The sequence below is a fragment of the Ranitomeya variabilis genome, chromosome 2 (assembly GCF_051348905.1).
Source record: "Ranitomeya variabilis isolate aRanVar5 chromosome 2, aRanVar5.hap1, whole genome shotgun sequence".
Taxonomy (NCBI): Eukaryota; Metazoa; Chordata; class Amphibia; order Anura; family Dendrobatidae; genus Ranitomeya; species Ranitomeya variabilis.
This window is the reverse complement of record NC_135233.1, coordinates 944,589,975-944,607,724: the sequence shown is the minus strand read 5'-3', so window position 1 is coordinate 944,607,724 and position 17,750 is coordinate 944,589,975.

Sequence of the window (17,750 nt, the reverse complement as noted above, 5' to 3'; positions counted from 1 at the left end):
CGGTCACTGATCAAAACACTGATGAAACTTGGACCGCTATCTATATATTGCATTCATAATGTGTCATTAACATACTTTAGAGCTATAGAACTATTTACATTTTCTGTTTTTCTGTCTAACAGATATTCTCTTCTATAACTTCAAGGAAGAGGAAATTGTGCACTGGGTGAGTTCAGTGGAAGGCTGAAAGAGTGGAAGAAATGTGCTGAGATACCAACATGATTTTGAGATAACACCACAGAATTTTTTTTTTAAATATCATCATCATTAACATAATAAAATAATTATCATTATCACCTGTGAGATTACAATTGTCATCATCATTAGCAACAGTGAGATCATAGTTAACAGGAACATCATGGTTTGATATGTACAGTAGGGTTAGAATAATGATCAGGGCTGGGACAAGGAGCAGACAGGATAGGCGCCTACCTAGTGTGCTACCTCCTGCCTCCCTGAGGGGGGCGAACATTGAGGGAAAAAAAGATTCTTTATTTTTATTTTGTGGACTCTAGTCTGGCTGTGACTTTGGGAGTGTAGCGGCGGAGGAGGAGCAGAGTCACAGGAGGCAGGAGCCGGCGAGTCTGGCTAACACTTGTGCTCGTTATTAAAGAACATGACTATTCACTGCTCCCCACTCCCATAATCTCGCCCACCTCTCTGAACTGAAGCCAACACTGATGGATGGGTGGAAATATGGAATTGGGAAGCAGTACATTTTCACTTCCTTTAATAGTGAGCATGCTGTTAGTCGCAGTCACCAGATTCCTGCAGCGGCTGAGAGATCACGTGTTTCCGCTATTAAAGAGAATGCACATTCACTGCTCCCCATGCCCATAAACCCAGGGTTGTGGAGCAGTGAATATTCTGGTAGCTGACGTCATGTGTGGGTGTGCATGGCAGTAAGGCACGCGCTGCGCACCTTACATGCTGGTCAGCTGCCGGCATCAGAACAGGAAGCTGCGCTCCGAGGGAGTGGAATGAAGGTGAGAAGAATCTTTTTTTTATGTGTGCGGTTTGATGGGGAGCCCTTATCCAGGATCAGGGGCGTAACTACCGCGGTCGCAGGGGTCGCAATTGCGACGGGGCCCGCAGTGCTTAGGGGCCCACCCAGTCCAGCAGACTGGGCGGGCTCCTAAGAACTCTAAGCTACAAAATGGGCCGCCGGCCCTTTAAATAATTCTTCCTTACAGGCCCTGCTGCGCGTGTACTCGCGATCACGGGTGGGACTGCACTTGACCCGCAGCAGAGCCCCTCCACCGCAGAGAGCCGCACACCACTACTATAGCTGCCACTGCTCTGTGCGCACAGGACCTGTGATGAGGTCACAGGAGGGGAGGAGTTGGAGTCACATGATCAAGGGCTTCCGTGTAGTGCAGGACAGTAGTGCAGTGCTGTTTGTCATCATGCTGGAGGAGGGTAAGCTTTTGTGTGAGGTCAGGAGGGGTTTGGGTGGATGTAGCAGAGCAGTGTGTGTATGAGGTGTATAGAGCGGAGCCGGGTGTGTATGAGGTGTACGGAGCAGAGCCGGGTGTGCATGAGGTGTACGGAGCGGAGCCGGGTGTGTATGAGGTGTACGGAGCAGAGCCGGGTGTGCATGAGGTGTACGGAGCGGAGCCGGGTGTGTAAGAGGTGTACGGAGCGGAGCCGGGTGTGTACGAGGTGTACGGAGCGGAGCCGGGTGTGTACGAGGTGTACGGAGCGGAGCCGGGTGTGTACGAGGTGTACGGAGCGGAGCCGGGTGTGTACGAGGTGTACGGAGCGGAGCCGGGTGTGTACGAGGTGTACGGAGCGGAGCCGGGTGTGTACGAGGTGTACGGAGCGGAGCCGGGTGTGTACGAGGTGTACGGAGCGGAGCCGGGTGTGTACGAGGTGTACGGAGCGGAGCCGGGTGTGTACGAGGTGTACGGAGCGGAGCCGGGTGTGTACGAGGTGTACGGAGCGGAGCCGGGTGTGTACGAGGTGTACGGAGCGGAGCCGGGTGTGTACGAGGTGTACGGAGCGGAGCCGGGTGTGTACGAGGTGTACGGAGCGGAGCCGGGTGTGTACGAGGTGTACGGAGCGGAGCCGGGTGTGTACGAGGTGTACGGAGCGGAGCCGTGTGTGTACGAGGTGTACGGAGCGGAGCCGTGTGTGTACGAGGTGTACGGAGCGGAGCCGGGGGTGTACGGAGCGGAGTCGGGTGTGTACGAGGTGTCGCATCTCTGCTTCAGGAAAATGGCCGCCGCGATCTCCATCTGGGCACGCGCGGCATCCTGCGGCCATTTTCCTGAAGCCGCGGCCAGCAGAGCGCCGCTTCTGCGCACGCGCGGCCAAAGGAAGATGGCCGCCCCCACCGATCACCAATGAAATGTCGCACATCACGCTATTTTCACTCCCCTGTGCAGTGGATTCGGGACCTTGGGCATGCGCACACCACTACGCCACCAACGGAAAACTAAGCAAGATCTGGGGGAAGACACCACGCCCATCTGACCAGACCAGCCTGATTGACAGGCGAAAACGACTACTTTGGTAATGTATTTCGGCAGCATAGGTGGGGAATCGGGGTCCACAAAATACACTATTGCAATGCACAGCTCAGGCCCTATTTAACAGTATTTTTATCTCATACGGAAAAAACGGGGTGACAGGTTCCCTTTAAGAGAAAGCCAAAATAACCCCAGGACAGAAGGCGAGAGCAGGGGGGAGGTGCGGGACAGAGCCGCTTTAGGCTAGTTTCACACTAGCGTTAACTGCAATACGTCGCAAATGCGTCGTTTTGCCAAAAATACGCATCCAGCAAAAGTTCTTGCTGGATACGTTTTTTCGTCATAGACTAACATTAGCGACGCATTTGCGACACATTGCCAAACGTCGCGTCCGTTTTGCGACGCTTGGGCGTGTGGTAGTGGACCGTTGGGAGAAAAAAACCTTACATGTAACGTTTTTTGCTCCCGACGGTCCACTTTTTCCGACCGCGCATGCGCGGCCGGAACTCTGCCCCCACCTCCCCGCACTTCCCCGCACCTCACAATGGGGCAGCGGATGCGTGGGAAAAATGCATCCGCTGCCCCCGTTGTGCGGCGGAGACCACACTAGCGTCGGGAACGTCGGCCCGACGCACAGCGACGGGTTGTTCCCGACGCTAGTGTGAAACTAGCCTTAGTCAGGAGAAGCTGAGGAGCTGCAGCCGGTTTACATCAGCCACCCCTGTACCAGAGAGGAGATTGTGAGTTGTGTATATGAGCTGGTATCTCTGGTGTGTGTGTGTGTGTGTGTGTGTGTGTGTGTGTGTGTGTGTGTGTGTGTGTGTGTGTGTGTGTGTGTGTGTGTGTGGTATCTGTAGTGTGTGTGTGATAACTGTAGTATGTGTGTGATATCTGTAGTGTGTGTGTGTGTGTGTGTGTGTGTGTGTGTGTGTTATCTGTAGTGTGTGTGTGTGTGTGTGATATCTGTAGTATGATGTGTGTGTGTGATATCTGTAGTATGTCTGTGTGTGTGTGTGATATCTGTAGTGTGTGTGTGTGTGTGTGATAACTGTAGTATGTGTGTGATATCTGTAATATGATGTGTGTGTGATATCTGTAGTGTGTGTAATAACTGATGTGTGTGTGTGTGTGTGATATCTGTAGTATGATGTGTGTGTGTGATATCTGTAGTGTGTGTGTGTGATATCTGTAGTGTGTGTGTGTGATATCTGTAGTATGTGTGTGTGTGAGGCAGCGGCGTAACTACTACGGTCGCAGCTGCAAGCGGCTCTGGCAGGTCAGGGGGCCGTGAGTCCCCTTGAGCCTGTCTCCCTTATGCTTGTGTCCCCATGTGCCTGTCTCCCTTGTCCCCTTATGCTTGTGTCCCTTGTCCCCGTGTGCCAGTCTCCCTTGCCCATTAGTCCCTGTGTGTCCCCTTGAGCCTGTCTCCCTTATGCTTGTGTCCCCGTGTGCCAGTCTCCCTTGCCCATTAGTCCCTGTGTGTCCCCATGTGCCTGTCTCCTATGTCCCCTTGTGCTTGTGTCAGTCTCCTTTGTCCCCTTGTGCTTGTGTCAGTCTCCTTTGCCCACTAGTCCCTGTGTGTCAGTCTCCCTTTCCCACTTGTCCCTGTGTGTCCCCTTGTGCTTGTATCCCTTGTTCCCTTGTGTCAGTCTCTTGCTCACTAGTCCCTATGTGTCCCCTTGTGCCTGTCTCCCTTGTCCCCTTGTGCTTGTCCCTTGTCCCCGTGTGTCAGTCTCCATTGCCCACTAGTCCCCTTGTATCAGTCTCCCTTGCCCACTATTCCCCGTGTGTCAGTCTCCCTTGCCCACTAGTCCGTGTCCCCGTGTGCCAGTCTCTCTTGTCCACTAGTCCCCGTGTGCCCTTTGTGTCAGTCTCCCTTGCCCACTTGTGTCAGTCTCCCTTGCCCACTAGACTCCTTGTATCCTTCTCCTCTGCCTCCTAGCCCCCATGTGTCCCCTAGTGCCTGTCTTCCTTGCCCCCTTGTTCCCTCTCCTCTGCCCCCTCGTCACCATTTGCTCGTGTCTTTGTCACTGCCCCTGTATGGAGGGGCTGCATTATACTATGAGGGGGGCTGCATTGTATTCTATGGGGCTTACATTGAATTTTATGGCGGGGGGGGCCCCATTTGGAAGTTCGCACCGGGGCCCATAACTTTGTAGTTACGCCACTGTCCAGGATGTTGGGTCATATATACCAGGATGGTGGGTCATATATACCAGGATGAAGGGGAATATTTATCCTAGAATGACGGAGCCATGTTTCCCGGCTGGTGGGCCTATATAGTAGGTTGGGGAGTTATATATATCAGGATGTTGCCATATATACCAGAATGGTGGCCATGTATACCAGAATGAAGTGGGCCATATATACCAGGATGGAGTGGGCCAAATATATACTAGGATGGAGGAGGCTATATAGACCAGGATGGAGAGGGCTATATATACCAGGATAGAGGGGGTCATATATACCAGAATGAATGGGGCCATATACCAGGGTATGGGGGCCATATACACTCACCGGCCACTTTATTAGGTACACCTGTCCAACTTCTTGTTAACACTTAATTTCTAATCAGCCAATCACATGGCGGCAACTCAGTGCATTTAGGCATGTAGACATGGTCAAGACAATCTCCTGCAGTTCAAACCGAGCATCAGTATGGGGAAGAAAGGTGATTTGAGTGCCTTTGAACGTGGCATGGTTGTTGGTGCCAGAAGGGCTGGTCTGAGTATTTCAGAAACTGCTGATCTACTGGGATTTTCACGCACAACCATCTCTGTTATGACCCCAATGGCGAGGGTCTCAGAGATATCAGCAAGTCTGCGAAGTACAAAAATCCAGCTCATAGGGCAGTGGTAACTGGGTTGACCATATATCTACTCCTAACGCCAACACTAGAAGTAGCCGGGGAACATGCCTACGTTGGTCGCTAGATGTCTCGCGCCAGCCGGAAAACTAACTACCCCTAGAAGAGGAAAACAAAGACCTCTCTTGCCTCCAGAGAAAAGACCCCAAAAGTTGGATACAAGCCTCCCACAAATAATAACGGTGAGGTAAGAGGAAATGACAAACACAGAGATGAACTAGGTTTAGCAAAGAGAGGCCCACTTACTAATAGCAGAATGTAGTAAGATAACTTATATGGTCAACAAAAACCCTATCACAAAACCACACTGGAGATTCAAGAACCCCCGAACCGTCTAACGGCCCGGGGGGAGAACTCCAGCCTCCCTAGAGCTTCCAGCAAGGATAGGATACAGATTATGTACAAGCTGGACAAAAATGCAAACAAAAACAAATAGCAAAAAGCAAGAGAGCAGACTTAGCTTAATCAAACAGGAACCAGGATCAGTAGACAAGAGCACTACAGATTAGCTCTGATATCAACGTTGCCAGGCATTGAACTGAAGGTCCAGGGAGCTTATATAGCAACACCCCTGACCTAACGACCCAGGTGAGCATACAAGGGATGAATGACATACCCAGAGTCAAATCACTAGTAGCCACTAGAGGGAGCCAAAAGGTAAATTCACAACACATCTCTAGGGTTTACAGAGAATGGTCCGAAAAAGAAAAAAAATCCAGTGAGCGGCAGTTCTGTGGGCGGAAATGCCTTGTTGATGCCAGAGGTCAGAGGAGAATGGGCAGACTGGTTCGAGCTGATAAAAAGGCAACAGTGACTCAAATCGCCACCCGTTACAACCAAGGTAGGCCTAAGAGCATCTCTGAACGCACAGTGCGTCGAACTTTGAGGCAGATGGGCTACAGCAGCAGAAGACCACACCGGGTACCACTCCTTTCGGCTAAGAACAGGAAACTGAGGCTACAATTTGTACAAGCTCATCGAAATTGGACAGTAGAAGATTGGAAAAACGTTGCTTGGTCTGATGAGTCTCGATTTCTGCTGCGACATTCGGATGGTAGGGTCAGAATTTGGCGTAAACAGCATGAAAGCATGGATCCATCCTGCCTTGTATGGAGCATCTTTGGGATGTGCAGCCGACAAATCTGCGGCAACTGTGTGATGCCATCATGTCAATATGGACCAAAATCTCTAAGGAATGCTTCCAGCACCTTGTTGAATGTATGCCACGAAGAATTGAGGCAGTTCTGAAGGCAAAAGGGGGTCCAACCCGTTACTAGCATGGTGTACCTAATAAAGTGGCCGGTGAGTGTATATCAGGATGGTTACCCATATATACCAGAATGGTGAGATACATTTACCATGATGGTGGTCCATATATATCAAGCTGTTTAGGGCATATATCCTAGGATGTGGGGGCAATGTATACCAGGATGTGGGAGGCATATATACCAGGACGGTAAACCATTATACCAGAATGGTGAACCATCTATGCCAGGATGGAAGGAACCATATATACCAGGATGATGGGCCATATATATCAGAATGGTGAGCCATATATACAAAGACAGTGAGCCATATATACCAGATTGGAGGCGGCCATATATACCAGCATCGGGGAGCCATATATACCAGGATGATGAGCCATATATACCAGGATGCAGGTGGCCATATATGCCAGGATGGGGGGCATATATGTCAGGATGGTTACCCATATATTCCAGAATGGGGAACATATATACCATAATGGTGGGTCATATATACCAGGATGTGGGGGTATATATCCTAGGATGTGTTGACCATATATACAAGGATGTGGGGGCCATATATACCAGTATGGGGAACATATATTCCAGAATGGCGAGCCATAGATACCAGGATGGTGAGCCATATATACCAGGATGGTGAACCATATATACCAGGATGGTGGGGGCCATATATACCTGGATGGAAGGGGCCATATATGTCAGAATGGTGAGCCATATATATCAGGATGTGGGAGCCATATTTACCATGATAGTGGGTAATATATACCAGGATGTGGGGGTATATATTCTAGGATGTGTTGACCATATATACAAGGATGTGGGGGCCTTATATACCATGATGGTGAGCCATATATACCAGGATGGAGGCGGCCATATATACGAGGATCGGGAGCCATATATACCAGGATGGGGGGCACATATGTCAGGATGGTTACCCATATATTCCAGAATGGGGAACATATATACCATGATAGTGGGTAATATATACCAGGATGTGGGGGTATATATCCTAGGATGTGTTAACCATATATACAAGGATGTGGGGGCCATATATACCAAGATGGTGAACATGTATTCCAGAATGGTGGACCATATATATCAGAATGGTGAGCCATATATACCAGGATGAGAGAGCCATATATACCAGGATGGTGGGGGCCATATATACCTGGATGGAATGAGCCATATATATCAGGATGGAAGGGGCCATATATACCAGGATGGTGGGGGCCATACAGTATATTCCAGGATGGTGGGGGCCATATATACCAGGATGGTTAGCCATTTATGCCAGAATGGGGGGGCATCTATACCAGTGTGGAAGACATTAGTACAGAATTGGGGGACATTACCCATATAAAAGTATCAGCAGCAAATCCCTCCATGGTATAGATTGTAGTTAATTAGGGCAGATGATAGCAGTTATAATTGATAATGGCAGTGTGGAGGGTGTAGATCATTAAGGCGAACAGTGTGAAGGCCTTATGCTATAGGAGGCTTATTTAGGTCATCGTATGGACAGATTTCTTTTTCAGAAGCATTTTAATAACACTATTTGTAAAGGGCACTGTTTGGGGATGTGCTGTAGAAGACCGGAGAATAATGAATCTGGAGAGACGAGCTGTGGATGTGAAAAGTCATCATGGCGTCTCGACAAGATGGAGACAAAAATAAATAAAAGACTCAATCAGAGAAAAGGTCGCCCATAAGGTACCTGGATGTAAATGTTTACTTGTTGATACGGAATACGTCTCATATAGTCCGCAGTCTGGTAAAGACTGATAGCAACTTCCAGCATCTCTTTACTATTGTTAAGGACATCCTTGGAGTTGTAGGTCCCAACTTTGCGGTGTATGTAACTTTAAAACCCTCGCTTGCAGTGCAATATGCTATGTGTCACATATATAGGTGGTGCTCGCATTAAAGTTCCAAAAGATGCATCCAAGAAAATTGAAGAAAAGCAGCATTCATCAGCTATGCGATTAATGAGTCCTTTATTTCCAGTACATTGGACCAGGATCTGACTGAGTGGAGGGCATGCTCTCCTTCCTTCCCCTGCACACACCCTGCCCTTCACTCGATCAGATCCTGGTCCAATGTACTGGAAATAAGGGACTCTTATATTGTATAGCTGGTGAGTGCTGCTTTTCTTCAATTCAAGCACTAACAGCCACATTAGTTAACGGGGTGGGACTTCCGACATCATTCTGATTGACACCTGGATCCCACTGCCTAACTATCCCGCTCCTTTAGCAGAATGGAGCGGAAAATAATCCACTGCTTTGTGGATGTGACGTTAGCAGAGGCAGCTGAATCGCCGGCAGGAGCGTTAGGTGACCACTCTGTGAAAAAAATCACAGAGAAAAAAGCAGAGATGGTTACCTGCTGAAGCCTCCAAACAAATGCACCCGCAGGGCGCATCGGACCCGATTAATGATGGCAACAACACAGGTGCAAAAAATACCGATGAAACAACCACTTTCAATCCAGTGTTGGCTGTTTGGCATTAGTGCACAAAAAGATAAGCGATAATAGTCTGTATGTGGCATTGTTCACACAGGCAATGCAGAGCATCTGGTCTACAGCCTATTACTAACGCAATACAGGCGGGCTGCCCAGTGCTAAAAATGCATGCTGTGTGAATAGAGGCCTACAGTTTACAGAGCCATCTTGGTCCGACTGCGCCCTGCAAAATAAAGTGCAAAAAAAACACATATCAATGTATGTAAGGTATTAGTTTATATTGGGGCCTCAATACATAAGACCACTCTGTGCTGGGGAAGAACGACGCAGAGCACAACAGGCAGGTAAGTAGTAACTACCTGCCTGTTGTGCTTAGGCACATTTTTTGTTTTTCAGAAAGTCCCAGATATACGCTTTAGGCCATGTTCACATGTTCAGTATTTGGTCAGCATTTTAGATCAGTATTTGTAACCTAAAACCAGGCGAGGAACAATCAGATGAAAAGTATAATAGAAACACGTCACCCCTTCAATATTTATCACCCACTCCTGGTTTTGGCTTACAAATATTGATGTAAAATACTGAATGTGTGAACATGGCCATAAGAGGATAACATTTTGGATTGGAGGAATACTTCTTTAAAAACAATCATACGTATCCATATCACTTTATCTATGCTAGGGTAGGTTTAGTTTCCATTGGGGCATCTGCCAAATGCTGGAAACCAAACAGCCCCCATTACAGTTAAGTCATATAAATTTCCATGACTGTCGTCGGGTCTGACAATAAATAAAATATAAAATAAAGATCAGGGATGGGGATCTCTATTTATCCCTTCCATTGTGTAAATGATCCACAAACAATGACTGCTTCCATATCTAGCTTTAAAACCACACTACCTGTTGAGACTCGCCACAAAAGTACATCACTTTTTTTTACCATTGCCAGTATTTTTGGGTGAAAAAGGAGGGGGGTCCTTTACCTTGGTCTCTAACTCATTCCTTTACTTGGGTGCTGAGGGTTCATCAAGGTGGGGGGTGCTGTCAGCTTCATCTGCCTCGGGTACCAAAATACCTTGTCCAGGCCCTGATTAGGACTCCATGATGTCATTTGGTTGCTAGAGAATTGCAGTAAGATAGTGCATTATAGCAAAAGTTCCTAATGATCAACTTTGCGGGAATACGGATGCACTGAGATTGTGCACAAGTCTCAGTAATTCAATCTTTTTTCATAATTCATAGAAAAAGCCTAGTACAAATCTAAAGCTGCCTATACATATTTTTAAGCAGAGTTTAGACGTAACAACTTCTAAGAACAGAATTCAAATCTAAAAAATACACTTTAAATAATGTAGGCATCTACGTCTAAAAATTTGAATGGCAGACCATTCGGAATAGAGACCAGAAGAAACCCCAGGACATGTGAAGTACGATGAAATAAAATGGTACTAAAAAGGAAAGGATATTATAAAAAGTCTTTATATCAATTTGCCATTCACTTTAATAAAGTGCAAGAGTTTCCGCACTAAGATAAAATAAAATCTAATCAATAAGAATAACACCATAAACAGTTAAAAAAGTAAAAAAAGATCAAAAAAGATCAGGGACCGCCTAAAAAAAACATGAAACAATAACAAAGATATATATAAAAATGAATATATATAACATTAATGTTGAATTGTAGATTAATTGGAAAATATATAAAATATAAATAAAATTTAAATAAATCACAAGAATAAATCCAACAGATTGGTTTGTGGTAAAGCATGACCAATCTCAATACACAAAAAATATCAGTAATTATAAACAAATAAATCTGAATATAAGGTATAAAATCATGTGTTTGATCTATCTCCCAAATAGAAAAAACATAATAGTAATAAATACCCCTATTCAGGAGAATATATCAAACGAAGACTGCCCACAAATAGCATGTATAAAAACGCAGCCCATTACCATGAGGGAAGTAGTGTAGGAGATTGATAAAATGATACCTGGTGATAGTAGAGTGGTGGTCCCCGATGCAGTGCGGAGCACACCCTGACGTGCATTTGAGAACTGCGTATTTTTGTCAGAAAACCTGATAGTCATCCATTCCCAATCAGAACAAAAATGATTGCTGTTTGGATTAAATTTTAATTTTTTGATGATCATCGAATCTTGTCATACAGATGGCCCTGAAATGAGCCCTTCAAGCAGTCAGCCTCTCTGCTGCTCCCTGACAGTCTTTGAAATCGCGTCCACTGCAAGGTATAGCCAACTAAACAATCATTACAGGGAGTAGCAGAGAGGTGGCACTGGAGCAGTAACATGCAGGTCTCATTCTAGAGTTCTTAAAGTTTTAAAAAGGAACATTCCTTTATGGCTTGAATTCCCTAACGCAAGATCTGGAACAAAGCCTTTACCAACATCTTTTGCCATTTATAATACTGGTGTCTTCTTATGTGGCAGAGGTGGCTTTGGTTCCCTTTAGGCTCCAGGCCTTTAAAATTGGCCCTTGTGACAAGTAATTGACTCCTGTCTAGTGTTGAGCGATACCTTCCGATATCGGAAAGTATCGGTATCGGAAAGTATCGGCCGATACCGTCATAGTATCGGATCTAATCCGATACCGATACCCGATCCCAATGCAAGTCAATGGGACGAAAATATCGGAATTAAAATAAACCCTTTCTTTCCTTGTAGGTTAATTCTACATGAAGGATAACAACTAAGAGTAATGTAGGATGTATTGGGGGAGGTGGCGGAGACATTAAAGGCACAGAGGTTTAGCCCAATCAAATAGAATAGCAGGATTTTTATATTTTTTTATGACATTCGGCGTTAGAAAGATTTTTACTATGTTAATTTTTTATTTATTTTGCCAGATATTGATGTTTCACTACTTCCACGCCCTTCACCTTCTTTTTTACTTCTCCCACACTTTCTTCTTCATTATCCTCATCATCAGCTTCTTTGACATCAACTTCTTCACCTTATTCATCTTCTTCTTCATCTTCTACCTATTATTTTTTTTCTTACATTGTTCATATTCTTTTTATTTAACTATTATCTTCTTCGTATTCAACTTCTTCATCATATTCTTATTTGTGACAGGCATTCCCGTAGTTGTTATCTATAAAAGTTTGAAGATTACACCTTCCGTTCTGCCTGTCACAAAACAGTTACATTTGTCTGCGTTCAGTTTGGCCTGCAGCATCAGGCTTTATCCAGGGGCACCACGAGGAGGAACGGACTCACCCCCATACACTGCTTAGTCTTCTTCTGCTTATAATTTAGATAATATCTTTTGCTCTGATATTTAGTCTTATGCTTAGTGTTCTTCTGCTCTTTGTTCTGCAGCCTCTTGTTCTTCTGCTTCTCGGTCTTCCAGGTCGTCGTCGTCTCCAGGGTCGTCGTCTCCGGGGTCGTCGTCATCGGGGTGGTCTTCAGGGTCATCGTCTCCAGGGTCGTCGTCATCTCAGTGGTTGTCATCTCTGGTGTCGTCGTCATCTTAGGGGTGGTCTTCCGGGTCATCGTCTTTAGGGTCTTGAACTTGGAAATGTAGCAGAAGGTACAAGTAGGCTGAGAAAATGCCGAGAAACAGCTGATGGAACTGGAACTCGGATGGCTACCCGAAGGTCCAAGAGCCAATGGAACTACCGAGGACCAGCTGACGTTACTGGAACCCGGTTACTAAGCAGGAGGTACCCGTGCTGAAAGCACTACCAAGGACCACCTGACGTTGGTGGAACTCGGATACCCAGAAGGAGGCACCTAAGCCAAAGGCTCTGCCCGGAACCAGCTGACGGTACTGGAACCAGGATGGGTAGCAGAAGGTACAAGAGCAAAAGACACTGCCGAGAACCAGCTGACGGTACTGGAACCCGGATGGGTAGCCAAAGGTCCAAGGGCCAATGGAACTACCGAGGACCAGCTGACGTTACTGGAACCCGGTTACTAAGCAGGAGGTACCCGTGCTGAAAGCACTACCAAGGACCACCTGACGTTGGTGGAACTCAGATACCCAGAGGGAGGCACCTAAGCCAAAGGCTCTGCCCGGAACCAGCTGACGGTACTGGAACCAGGATGGGGAGCAGAAGGTACAAGAGCAAAAGACACTGCCGAGAACCAGCTGACGGTACTGGAACCCGGATGGGTAGCCGAAGGTCCAAGAGCCAATGGAACTACCGAGGACCAGCTGACGTTACTGGAACCCGGTTACTAAGCAGGAGGTACCCGTGCTGAAAGCACTACCAAGGACCACCTGACGTTGGTGGAACTCAGATACCCAGAGGGAGGCACCTAAGCCAAAGGCTCTGCCGCAACCAGCTGATTGTGCTGGAACCAGGATGGGGACCTATTCAAGCTTGTCTTCCTAGAGCCCCAACTAGCGGTGTTGGAGCAAAGGGTCAGCAGGGGGAGCAGAGTGTAGGCCGAAGCCTAATTGAACCAATTTTAAAGGTAACCTTTAACCCCCCCTCAGGTGTTACAAACTAGAAGAGCCACAGCTTATGCAGCAGTAGTGCTGCACAAGTCAAAGGTTGCTCTTTTAATTTTTCTCCTTGCACACGCTGAATGAAACACGTATAACATTTAGCCCTTTATACAGTCAAACTGTGTGTGTGTTTACCACGACCACCTGATGCTCCACCACCACTACCATCAGTACCAGCTGACAATGACCGCCCACGGCCACGACCTCTTCCACTAGACTTCCTCATTGTTTGCAAAACGTAACCAAAGTAACGGTATTTGTTACTGTAAAACAACTTATAAGGTGAACTCAAACTTCTGTAGGATTTATATATACCTTTATAGGTGCCTGACACTGAAAGGAAAATCAGGCCCAATGTTACACTCTAGGTTTTCTGTGCCCCAATAATATGATACAGATGGCACACACAGGACCAGCACTCAAGCAGAAATGCCAATCTTAATCTCCCACTTTTTTTTTTTTTTTCTGGGAGAATTAAAAAAAAAAAAAAAAAAAAAAAAAAAAACAATATTACACACTAGGTTTTCTGTGGCACACAATGAGAGACAGATGCCACACACAGGACTGGCACAGAGGCAGACTTGCCAATCTTTATCTCCCACTAATTATTTTTTTTTACAGGGAGAATTTACCCCCCAAAAATAAATGGCCAAGTATTACACAGTGGTTTTCGGTGGCACACAATGAGAGACAGATGCCACACACAGGACTGGCACAGAGGCAGACTTGCCAATCTTTATCTCCCACTAATTATTTTTTTTTTACAGGGAGAATTTACCCCCCAAAAATAAATGACCAAGTATTACACAGTGGTTTTCGGTGGCACACAATGAGAGACAGATGCCACACACATGACTGGCACAGAGGCAGACTTGCCAATCTTTATCTCCCACTAATTATTTTTTTTTTTACAGGGAGAATTTACCCCAAAAAAATAAATGGCCAAGTATTACACAGTGGTTTTCGGTGGCACACAATGAGAGACAGATGCCACACACAGGACTGGCACAGAGGCAGACTTGCCAATCTTTATCTCCCACTAATTATTTTTTTTTTACAGGGAGAATTTACCCCAAAAAATAAATGGCCAAGTATTACACAGTGGTTTTCGGTGGCACACAATGAGAGACAGTTGCCACACACAGGACTGGCACAGAGGCAGACTTGCCAATCTTTATCTCCCACTAATTATTTTTTTTTTTACAGGGAGAATTTACCCCCAAAAAATAAATGGCCAAGTATTACACAGTGGTTTTCGGTGGCACACAATGAGAGACAGATGCCACACACAGGACTGGCACAGAGGCAGACTTGCCAATCTTTATCTCCCACTAATTATTATTTTTTTTACAGGGAGAATTTACCCCCAAAAAATAAATGGCCAAGTATTACACAGTGGTTTTCGGTGGCACACAATGAGAGACAGATGCCACACACAGGACTGGCACAGAGGCAGACTTGCCAATCTTTATCTCCCAATAATTATTTTTTTTTTACAGGGAGAATTTACCCCAAAAAAATAAATGGCCAAGTATTACACAGTGGTTTTCGGTGGCACACAATGAGAGACAGATGCCACACACAGGACTGGCACAGAGGCAGACTTGCCAATCTTTATCTCCCACTAATTATTTTTTTTTACAGGGAGAATTTACCCCCCAAAAATAAATGACCAAGTATTACACAGTGGTTTTCGGTGGCACACAATGAGAGACAGATGCCACACACAGGACTGGCACAGAGGCAGACTTGCCAATCTTTATCTCCCACTAATTATTTTTTTTTTTACAGGGAGAATTTACCCCAAAAAAATAAATGGCCAAGTATTACACAGTGGTTTTCGGTGGCACACAATGAGAGACAGATGCCACACACAGGACTGGCACAGAGGCAGACTTGCCAATCTTTATCTCCCACTAATTATTTTTTTTTACAGGGAGAATTTACCCCCAAAAAATAAATGACCAAGTATTACACAGTGGTTTTCGGTGGCACACAATGAGAGACAGATGCCACACACAGGACTGGCACAGAGGCAGACTTGCCAATCTTTATCTCCCACTAATTATTATTTTTTTTACAGGGAGAATTTACCCCCAAAAAATAAATGGCCAAGTATTACACAGTGGTTTTCGGTGGCACACAATGAGAGACAGATGCCACACACAGGACTGGCACAGAGGCAGACTTGCCAATCTGTATCTCCCACTAATTATTTTTTTTTTTACAGGGAGAATTTACCCCCAAAAAATAAATGGCCAAGTATTACACAGTGGTTTTCGGTGGCACACAATGAGAGACAGATGCCACACACAGGACTGGCACAGAGGCAGACTTGCCAATCTTTATCTCCCACTAATTATTTTTTTTTACAGGGAGAATTTACCCCCCAAAAATAAATGACCAAGTATTACACAGTGGTTTTCGGTGGCACACAATGAGAGACAGATGCCATACACAGGACTGGCACAGAGGCAGACTGGCCAATCTTTATCTCCCACTAATTTTTTTTTTTTTAAAAGGGAGAATTTAGAAAAAAAAAAAAAAGGCCAAGTATTACACAGTGGTTTTCGGTGGCACACAATGAGAGACAGATGCCACACACAGGACTGGCACAGAGGCAGACTTGCCAATCTTTATCTCCCACTAATTTTTTTTTTTTAAAAGGGAGAATTTAGGAAAAAAAAAAAAAAAACAATATTACACACTTGGTTTTCTGTGGCACACAATGAGAGACAGATGCCACACACAGCACTGATACAGAGGCAGACTTGCCAATTTTTATCTCCCTGCAGTAGTCTCAGAAAAGTATGGCAGGCAGCTATAAAAAGGACTGCTGCACACAAAAGTGGGGACAAACACACAAGATAGCTGTGCAGAAAGGAAGGAACAACAGGATTTGTGCTTTGAAAAAAGCAGTTGGTTTGCACAGCGCACGGCGTACACACACAGCAACGCAGCTATCAGGGAGCCTTCTAGGGCAGCCCAATGAGCTACAGCGCTGAGGAAAAAAAAATGTAGCTTCCACTGTCCCTGCAAACAAAAGGTGGTGTTGGACAGTGGAAATCGCTACAGCACAAGCGGTTTGTGGCTTTATGTACCCTGCCTATCACTATCCCTGCTTCTGAAGAAGCGGCAGCAACCTCTCCCTACGCTCAGATCAGCAGCAGTAAGATGGCGGTCGGCGGGAACGCCCCTTTATAGCCCCTGTGACGCGGCAGAAAGCAAGCCAATCACTGCAATGCCCTTCTCTAAGATGGTGGGGACTGAGATCTATGTCATCACGCTGCCCACACTCTGCGTCCACCTTCATTGGCTGAGAAATGGCGCTTTTAGCGTCATTGAAACGCGACTTTGGCGCGAAAGTCGTGTACCGCATGGCCGACCCCACACAGGGATCGGGTCGGTTTCATGAGACGCCGACTTTGCCAAAAGTCGGCGACTTATGAAAATGAACGATCCATTTCGCTCAACCCTACTGACCGCCTAGTAATCTGTCCTATCCTTTCCTATTTAGCTAGAGTGGCCTCTTTTGCTAAATCCTGTTTTCTACCTGCGTGTGTCTATTCTTCTCCTACTCACAGTCATTATTCGTGGGGGGCTGCCTATCCTTTGGGGGTCTGCTCTGAGGCAAGATACCATTCCTATTTCCATCTATAGGGGTATTTAGTCCTCCGGCTGTGTCGAGGTGTCTTGGGTTTGTTAGGCACACCCCACGGCTACTTCTAGTTGTGGTGTTAGTTTAGGATTTGCGGTCAGTACAGGTTCCACCGACTCCAGAGAAAGTTTTCATGCGGCTCCAAGGTCACCGGATCATAACAGACGACATCCTCGTCATCTGGCAGGGCAGCCGTGAGGCCTTTACCGGGTTTGTGGCGACTTTGAATAATAATGACAAAAACATCCGATTGACTGCAACATCTGATAGTTCTAGTATTGAATTCCTAGATGTGAGACTAACCAGAGATAGGGCGGACACCATCCAATCTACGATTTATAGGAAACCCACCGCCACCAACATGCTCCTACATGCTTCCTCCTCCCATCCAGCTCATATGATCCACTCGGTCCCGATTGGGCAATTTCTACGCATACGCCGTATTTGCTCCACTACTGATGAGTTTGAAGTACAAGCCAGGGAACTTAAATCCCGTTTCAAGGAATGAGGATATAGTAACTGTGCCATCAAAAGGGCATATTTACATGCAA